Here is a 9,763-nt window from a genome sequence, read left to right on the forward strand (position 1 = left end):
AAAGTACATGCAAAGCCAATGGAGTTAGCAAAGACATGGAAGCATAAACAATTACAGTGAACTAGAAAAATCCCAAGTAGTTAAGGTTTATTGATATCTATATTCGTAATCAAAGTTATCGAGTACCCATGAGGTGCCATGCCATACACTGTGCTAAATATCGAAGATTCAAAGAATAAGACACAGTCCCTATCCTCAAGAAATTTATAATCAAGTCATGGGTAACTCTTTAGAAGGGACATAGTGAAGACTATACTTTCAGGGATCATTTCTATAGTTTGTTACTAGAAGGGACATAGTGTCTTTTAGCATAAATTGCTTAAGACCTTTTCAATTGTCCCTGTTTAATTCTAGTTTCTCTTGAGTGGCGAAAATCAGTACATTATAATATATGGGGTTGTAGTCCTTGTTGGAGAATATTCACATTTCCACTTAGTGGTCTTCATAAGAAGGAGACAGGACTTAACTTGCCGGGCCCTTGGGTAAATGGCTATAAAGCTTCGACCTCAACTTAATGCCCACGGGAGGCTCTGAAGAACTTACATCTGGGACTGACAGGAAATGGAAATATCCTATGCTTTAATGTGTTTTAATGCGCTTCTGCTTCTTTAGCTATAATGTCCCTCTTAAAAAGAGTTTAAATTCGGCAAAATGGATATCAGAATCATAAAACAGTAAACCTCATATAGCTATTTACTATAAAACAGAGGCTTAGATACAAAATGATGAGAGAAAGATAAAGTAGGCACAGAAGTTACCCTTAACATCTGTGCCGAATAAAGTTAAAATACTGGAATTTCAGATGCTGAAAATAACAATTGTGTTTGCTAGTCAAGAGTCTTCTTTAGTCCATTTGAGAAAAGCATGTCAGTCATTCTTAATGGGCTCTGCAAAACCCTAACCCTGTCTTTGCCAAGACTCTCATATAATAGTTACGTGATAAGCCCCACTGTGCTTCACAGTAAATCAGGGAGTTCTACAGCTAAGTTACACGATAAGCCTTGCTATATTGAACAGTAAATCATGGAATTCCTCAATAAAGTTACACAGTAAAACTCCCTAGCTTATTTATTTATTTTTTTCTTTATGGTATTATCTCCCAGTGTGGATAAAGGTCAGCAATATGGCTTCTGCTCACCTGCTTCCCATTATCCCCTTGGTGTACACATTCCTGGAAAATGCTTCAAGTCCCTCCTATCACATCTAGAGAATGGTGAATATTAAACTTGACAAAAGCAAAAACAAAAGATCTCAAAACTGGGGCCCACACTCATGGTTTGGTGAAGATGGGAATGAGGGTGTGTGCAAAAATGGTATGTAAAGTGAGAACTCCACAGAAGAAGTAAAAACTATGAAGCTTTAACATACATTTTTGTTCCTGGGGAATCAATGGAATATGAGGTAACAACAACATCAGCAAACATCCTCTAATGTTAATGTAATGTTTAGAAATTATTACATTATCAAGTTGAAGCTTTGTTTCCCTAAACATATCAACGTAAAGCTGAAGATACCCAGCACTTTATCCAAGTGTGGCAGGTACTAATGGACCCTGGGAAACAGAGTAATGATAGTCTGTCCACTTCCCCTGCCTTCTCCCCACGATACAGAACAATCATAGAAATCATAAACTAGGGGCGCCTGGGTGGCTCAGTGGGTTAAAGCCTCTGCCTTCGGCTCAGGTCATGATCCCAGGGTCCTGGGGTCGAGCCCCGCATCGGGCTCTCTGCTTAGCAGGGAGCCTGCTTCCTCGTCTCTCTCTGCCTGCCTCTCTGCCTACTTGTGATCTCCGTCTGTCAAATAAATAAATGAAGTCTTAAAAAAAAAAAAAAAGAAATCATAAGCTATACTAGCGGGTAGGAGGAAACATACAGACCGGCATAAATTTGTGGACTAGTGAGGTCTTTTTATCAGAAGAGTATGTACACTTCGAGATAGATTTCATTCTGTTTAGTTACATATAACTCACATGCACAAATATGGCAGCATAAAATACAGTATACTGAGATATGAATATGGATACTAGTGTGTACTTAAACCTTATAAGTCTCAAATATAATTATCAATTTAAAAAATCAAATATTACATCTAGCTTCTCAGAAAAGATCTGCAAGCAGAGTAATGCGTTGCCTGCTCATATTACTAAAACTTCATTACTCCACAAAATAGCCTACAGTACATTTGTAAGTATACTATTATCATAAATAATTAAACCCAAACAATTCTGGTCAAAATAAATAACCAAAGTACATTTTGTACTTTAATAATCTTGTTTTGACTGTGGGTTTTTTGGGAATTTTGGGGGGGTTGTTTTGTTTGATTCTTATTTGCTTAAGTGTTAATTCCCTTAAATTGGTAACCCACATTTTTTTCTCAGTTGTCAATTAAATTTAATAAGGACATATTGTGTAGACAAACGATCTTATGTAAAATACTGCTAGTGCAGCAGCACAAGAAAGAAACTGAATAGGAATTTCAAGTTTGACAAACTCAATGGTAAGCACATTTTTACCTAGAATGTACGTGCGTATTCTTTTTTCTATTATTTATAAGCATGCTTCAAAAGCTCAGTCCATTTAAGTGAGAGTCTTAAGGCTCAAATCTAAGCTTACAAAAGCTTATACTCTATTTTTTATTCCAGAAAGAAAAAAAATAATATGTTTAATTTCAATGATCCACATATAGTAATTAGGAGACATGCAATAAGACAAAGAGACAAAGATTCATGTCTCTCTGATTTTCTGGATGGATGGAGGGTTAGATGGATGGACAAACAGATGGTCTTACTTGACAAAAACAAAAATAATCCACAAAAAGAAAGAAGTGCAATTTGTTGGGCATCTAGTGGGTCAAGATCTGACCCATGTGTAATATACATAATCTTTAACCTTTATATACAGTTACACATCAGTCACATTTTTGCACATGGTCAAACAGGTTCAGGGAAATTAATTTTTCAGGCTCACATAGCTGATGAGAGTCAGAGCCAGGATATAAATTTATAAGTATCTCGGTACAAAGCCTGTGTCTTTTCCCTACACTACACTTTCCATTAGGTGTGAGAAAGTGGTCCCGTGGTCTCCCTCTGAATAGATCAGATCTCTTAAAGATGGACCAGGACTGCCCATTAATAGTCTGGCTCCAAAGGCCAGTGAGAAGACAAGTTCATTTGCTTTCCTTTATTTGATGGGCTGGCTGCTACAAATCATGTCGAAAAGGGAGACTGAGTTGTTATTTGGTGCTCCTATTTAATAGTTATCTTCTAAACAGGGTGCTTACGGTATATAGTGAAAACAAACAAAAATAAACAGAAAAAGCAAAATAGAAAAAAAAGGCATCACATCTTATGAAATATCCTAATTTGGAGAAAGACTTTCTAGTTAAAGAATCTTCTTCTTACAATTCTACTTTTTTGGGGGGTATGTTTAGAGTAGTTAGCTTATCTGTATTCAGATTCAGATTGTTTTCTTAACCATGTGTCTTCCAGAGAGAATATAGGAGGAAAGGTGAAATATGTAGAAATTGTTTCTTTAGTAATTCAAATTTCTATGTACTGAGTTGTTTACTCATCTACATTCAAAGCAGATTTTTCCTTGCATGCACCACTAGTTCAAAAATAGCCGTCATCAGGACACTCCTGGGACTGGCCTAGAATGCAATGGGGTGTTTTTGCAAGGCTCTTAGCCATCTCTGGAATTTGTAAAAGAAGGCCAGTAGATGTCTTTTTTATTTTAAATCTAATTATTTTCTTCATAAGCAACCTCATAAGCTTCGTGAAAGTTTCACAGCCTCTGATGATGTCTGGCTACTAGGGAGTCGTCACACTACTTCCAACTCTTGGCAATGCAGTGAAAATCTCTTCTACCTGGAGAGGTAACATGAGGCGAAGAGAGAACTTGATCCTTGTCATCCCTAACTTTAAGAATTAGATCTCAGGAGCAGTATTTGGAGGTCTGTGCTTCAAAATGAACAATATCTCCAAGGGAAGACTGCTTCATTAAGTAAACTGAAGACTTTTCTCTGACATTCCAAGTAGTATATCCCTTGTCCTTTGTATTGAAGAATGTGCATCTGCTGCTATCAGAGGAAGGAAGAGAAGAGTTTTGGAATGTCAGAGCACTCATGCAAAGATCCTTAGCTTTGGTGCAGAGGGCAGAAAGAGAAACCAGTTGGTGTCTACCCACTTCTCAGGTGAGGGCATTTACTGCTGTAAATGATAAGAGCAGAGCAGACTAGAACATTTTTGGCCCTGTGTGTGGACAATGCAGAATGACTAGGGATAACCAGATCTTCTGGTAGATACACATTCCCCAGAATGATTTTAGAAGTATATTTGCGAGGAAGAAAAGGTAGGAGAGATAGCAGAACCAGAGGACAGATCTTAACATCTCTGTGAGCAAGCAACTTGAGTCAATTCCACTTAGATGTGATTGGCCAAAGTAAGTCACACGGGCAAGCCTGATGTCAGTGGGTGGAGAATATAAAGATTTTAGGAGAGGGATAGCAAATCACTGGAAACCACAACACAATCCAGCACAATTTATTTATACATGTTTTATAATGGGATGGATGGGGGCCCCCTGAGGTCTCCTCTATCCATTCGATAAGAACCTCTGGTCTCTGAATCCTGATTAGTCTCTCGTCAAGAGGCCCCTTGCTTTGGCTGATCTAATCCTGACCACTTTATAATAGCTTTTAGCTGCACAGGTAGAGAGCCTCAGAGCATTGATTTCTTTGTTCTTGCCGCTTGGGGTCCCTTGAGAAGAGGAGCTGCACTGGTTCTCAGCTCAGGCCAATTGGGAAACTGACTGCAAGCCTCTTCCAATAGATTGTCACTCCCAGGAGCCAAGCCCTTTCTTACCTTCTGGTTGTGTACTGCTGCCCAGCCCCCAAAGGCTCCCAGAACACATGCCATGGTGTCAGCTGGATTCCAAAGGATGGTTTCTCCACATCCTGGACTTACTGACTCCTGACTAAAACACCCAGCTGTGCTATTTACAGAAACTCCCAGGCTCAGTCCTCTCCACTCTTGGTGTCCAGATCCACGGCATTTAGCATACACCCTAACTTAGAGGTTCTGCCACTTGCCTATGCTTAAGAATCATCTTGGAGGTTTTTTTCAAAAGCGGACTCCCCAGATACTCTTAGATGGTTTGGGACTGGGCCCAGGAGTCTGCATTTAACAATCTTTGGAGGCACCTGCCGCGCTGAGGGAGTCCGCAATGGTTGTAACAGTCTAGACGGCGATCCGCTGTAAGGGCAGGAGCACGAAAACCGCTGCCCGGTGCAGAAAGCGCTCGGCGAGGCTGTGCCCAGGTCCAGAACAGGCATGCGCAGAGACTGGCTATATGGTCAGTCACAAGACCCCCTTAAGCAATGGAATGACTACACTCTCTCCTGCTTCTCTCCACCACACTTCTCAAGAGCAGTTATTAACGACTCATAGCACCAAATCCAAAGACCTTTTCTGAGAGTTCAGACAGCTCCACTTTTGGCAGGTGCTCCAGTTTCAGCCCCTTCCTGCCAGGCTGGGGTGTAATGCTGATTCTATATGAATTCGCTATTTCCTTTGCCACTTCCTTTGCTGCTTCCCACACTCCACACAGTCTAGAAATCCACAGGGTTTTTTCTAGGTCAGCTTTTATAAAATTATAATAGATTTTTGTCCTCACTGTAAAAGTAATATAACTTACTGTAGAGGATTCAGAAAATGTAGATATGCAAAAATAAAAAAAATAAAGACCAACCATAATAGTGCCACCCAAAATCAAAAATCAGAGGGGGAGACGAACCATGTAAGACTGTGGACTCTGAGAAACAAACTGAGAGTTTTGGAGGGGAGGGGGTGGGGGGTTGGGTGAGTCGGGTGGTGGGTATTATGGGGGGCACGTATTGCATGGAGCACTGGGTGTGGTACATAAACAATGACTCTTGGGACACTGAAAAGGTAAAATAAAATTTTAAAAAATTTTAAAAATGAAATCACACTGTATATTGTGGTCTTGTAACTTGCTTTCAGTACAGTAAACATTCTTCTGTTATATTCTTCTAAAACATCATTTTTTGTGGCTGTGATATATTCCATTGTATATTCCACTTATTTAACCAATTCTCCATTGTGGGACATTTATTTTCTACTTGTTTTTAATGATAAACCACGGTTCAACAACAACAACAAGTAGTATATTAGCCAAAAGTTTTAAAAGTTAAAATTTTCCTTCCAAGCCCAAGTTCTTGCATACAACTGCCATATTACTTGACTGGAAAAATTAGCTTTGTTATGCCACTTTCCTGCCTTGGAAATCTCTAATGTCTTTTATGCACATAGATGCTTCAGTCTTGCATTCGAAGTGTTTCATTCTTAGAACAATCTACACACTCAGCTTTATTCTCTACCTGTGCTGAATAAATTCACCTGCTACAATCATATTCATCTATTCACTGTTCCTTGAAAGCCCAACTGTTCTCATTTCCGTGGCTTTGTTTATGCCATTTTCCTCTCCTAATTCGTTCTTCACCCTCCTCTGCTTTCTTCAAGGGAGCAGAGACTCCATAAAGCTTTGTGTGAACTCACCACCCCTGCACAGGTTTCTCTCACTTCTGAGCTTCTGCAGTATTTAATGCCTGGGACCCTCATTTGGTCCTTGCCACTTGCTGCCTTTTATTGTCTATCTTTTTGTAAACAGTTATATTCTTTCCTAAGATTTTTGTAAGCATTTTTCTACTCAAGACGATCCCTTTTCTTTTTTGTTGTTAATTCCCCTGCTGCCAGCACGTAGCATTGTCCTTGCATTCAACAGATGCTCAATAATGTTCAGAAAGAAATGAATTTAAACATTTTTAATAATTATTAAGCTCTCTTTGACAACCACTCTTCCATGTAATTTCCAAAACAGCTCTGAGAAGTGTGTAATATTATCACAATTTTCCATGCGAGGGAAGTGAAGCTCGGAGATGAAAGGACATGTTAGTATTTACACAATCCAAAGGACATTGTATCTGTCTTGTTCACCTCTGGATTTCAAATGCCCCACACATTCCGTTGCACATAAATAATTTCTTTGCCATAAGTTTGTGGTTGTGGGGGTTCTGTTTGCCTCTAAATCCCAGGTTCTGTATTTATGATAGCAAAAAGTTGATGGATTTGGTAAATTCTAACCTATTTGTCATGCAGAAGTAACTTAAAGCTGATTTGCTGCTCATGAAATTTGAAAGAAGTATTAACTCTAAACAACAGGGACGTAAGTACTAGAAGAATTTCCTGTCCCACCACGGGATATGAGACAAATATATGCAGCTTCGGCATTGATTTAGATCACTGTTTTCCAAAATTCCACCCAAAGAACTTCCACAGGATATCATTACGTGTTTTGTTTCTTACCTTTCTTTCATTCTTTCTTTGGTGTGTGTGGGGTTGGGGTGTTCTCCAATCAAATGTACTTGGGAAATGCTGGTTTAAATGAAGTCTCTTTACTGTGGACTTTAAATGTGCTAAAGCTAGATTATGAGGTCTGTCCCTCTCCAGGGATGAACATAATAAGAAGCATTTCTCAACAGAATTTTGCCATAGAACCTTTCTCTCACAGCTCCAAGACTAGAAGTCCATAAAACAGGCTTTGAGAAACAGTCTTATGAGTAAAATTATATATGAGATTTTCCTAATGGAATCCTAAAGGAAGTATGGGTGTGTTGTGATCAATTCCTAAAATTAAGAATACTGTCAAAAATAGAATATCTGTGTATGCTCTTTAGTTCATTGGAGGGGTTGGGCAGTATGACCTGGGTATCGTCCATGATAATGTTTATACTCTCATATCTTGAAGCTTAATATTTTCTGCCTCATTATCAAGTTCTCTTCCATTCATTTGGGAATCCGATTCAAGTGAGACAAGTCAGATGTATGTTCACTGTGTGCAGTGAATATTTATTGTGCTTTTCTCACAATAGCCCCTTCCCCATTCTTCTGATATCAGCATCTGATTTCTTTGGGAAACTGCCATTCCTCATCCCTGTGTGATTATTTTTTTTTAAGATTTTATTTATTTGTTTGACAGAGAGAGATCACAAGTAGGCAGAGAAGCATGCAAAGCGATGGGGGGGGGGGGGGCAGAAAGCTCCCTGCTGAGCAGAGAGCCCGATGCAGGGCTCAGTCCCAGAGCCCTGGGATCATGACCTGAGCCGAAGGCAGAGGCTTAACCCACTGAGCCACCAAGGTGCCCATCCCTGTGTGATTCTATAGGGCCTACCAAATACACGGCAGTGGGCTGAGCAGATGGTACAGGCCTGGCAAATCAGAATTTACATTCACCTTGCCAGTAATTAGTCAGTGGAGGGCAGGTAGTCCAAGCCGAGCCAATCAAAGTCTGTCCCAAAGCACTTTTGATTTGGACTGGAGAGCAGGTCTTTCATGTTATGTTATAGAAGATGGAAAACTGTGTCTCTGGAGCTACCAGTAACCACATCCCCATATAGCAACAAATGAAAAAAAAAAGCCTCACCATAAGGAAAACTAAAGCTGTTCAGAGACAAATAGGGATAAGAGGAAAGGAGGGAAGAACAGGAAAAAGGAAGCATGGGAGAGAGAATGAGCACATGCAAGAGAGCAGGAGAACAAGGGCTGACATTTTCTCAATTTCTGCTTTTGGTGCTGTCTGAAGCTTGTGTTACCTTGGACTCTCAGTTATATGACTCAGTGGATCTTTTTCTTCTCTCTTCTCTCCTCTTCTCTCCTCTCCTCTCCTCTTCCCTTCCCTTCCCTCCTCTCCTCTCCTTTCTTCTCATTTTCTCTCCCGTTCCCTTCCCTCCCCTCCCCTCTCCTCTCTCTTCTCTCCTCTCCTCTCCTCTCTTCTGTCTTCCCTTCCCTTCCTTTCCCTTTTCTTTTCTGTCTTTCTTTTTTTTTTTTCTTTTCTTAATAAGCTCCTGGTGCTAACAGCAACAGCAAAACTGATCACTACAACACCAGGGCAGTTTTATGTAGTGTGTCAGGGAAAATGCATTCTCCTACTTAATCTGGTGGGTATCCGGGTCCTGGGGACCAGGGTGAATGACAAGACTCCGGAGGTTTTTAAGTTTATAAAGTAGTACTATTAAGACAAGACCATGAGAAAACCTATAATCCAACTCCCTGACTTTGCAGGTAAAAAAAAAAAAAAAAAAAAAAAAAACCAACCCTGAGGCACAGAGAGCTGAGGAGACCCGTCTAAAAACGTAACATCAGCTGAAGTACCACAGCCAGGACTCCACTGGAGTCTGTGTTCTTTTCCATTGTAATGTATTTGCCAATGTGGTCTTCATCTTGTTCCCTCCCACAACGAGAGGGAGTAGGACATAGCATTGTGTATTGGGAGGCTGTTTATGTTGGTAGAGAGAATACTGGACTTAGAGCAGAAAGTCTGAGTTTGAATCCCAGGTCTGTCATTTCCTTAGGCAAGTTACTTAACCTCACTGAACTCGAGTTCTCTCACACAGAAAATGAGGCTAGTAATATATACCCTGCCTACTTCAATTGATGATTTTTGTAAAAGCACTTTGCAAACTCTACAACACGATTCAAGAGATATTCTAAAAATTATTCTCTGTCATCATAAATATGCTTTATTTTCCTATTTTGTAAAATGAGGTTTTTATAACTCATTTCAGGGGCAGTTACCCCTTTATCCATATAGGGTAATGACCTTATATTTTGCAGTAACTATTTCATCTTACTCTCACACTGAGAAATACAGCCAACCTAATAGCCATAGGGTATGCTTAATTCTAGATG

The 9,763-nt window shown here is 39.8% G+C and overlaps 1 pseudogene; it reads left to right on the forward strand.

Annotated features, from left to right (window-relative positions):
• The first annotated feature begins 246 nt into the window (after positions 1 to 246).
• On the forward strand, positions 247 to 335 carry LOC125099388 (uncharacterized; annotated as a pseudogene).
• Positions 336 to 9,763: the final 9,428 nt, after the last annotated feature.

Source organism: Lutra lutra, chromosome 4 (assembly GCF_902655055.1).
Source record: "Lutra lutra chromosome 4, mLutLut1.2, whole genome shotgun sequence".
Lineage (NCBI taxonomy): Eukaryota > Metazoa > Chordata > Mammalia > Carnivora > Mustelidae > Lutra > Lutra lutra.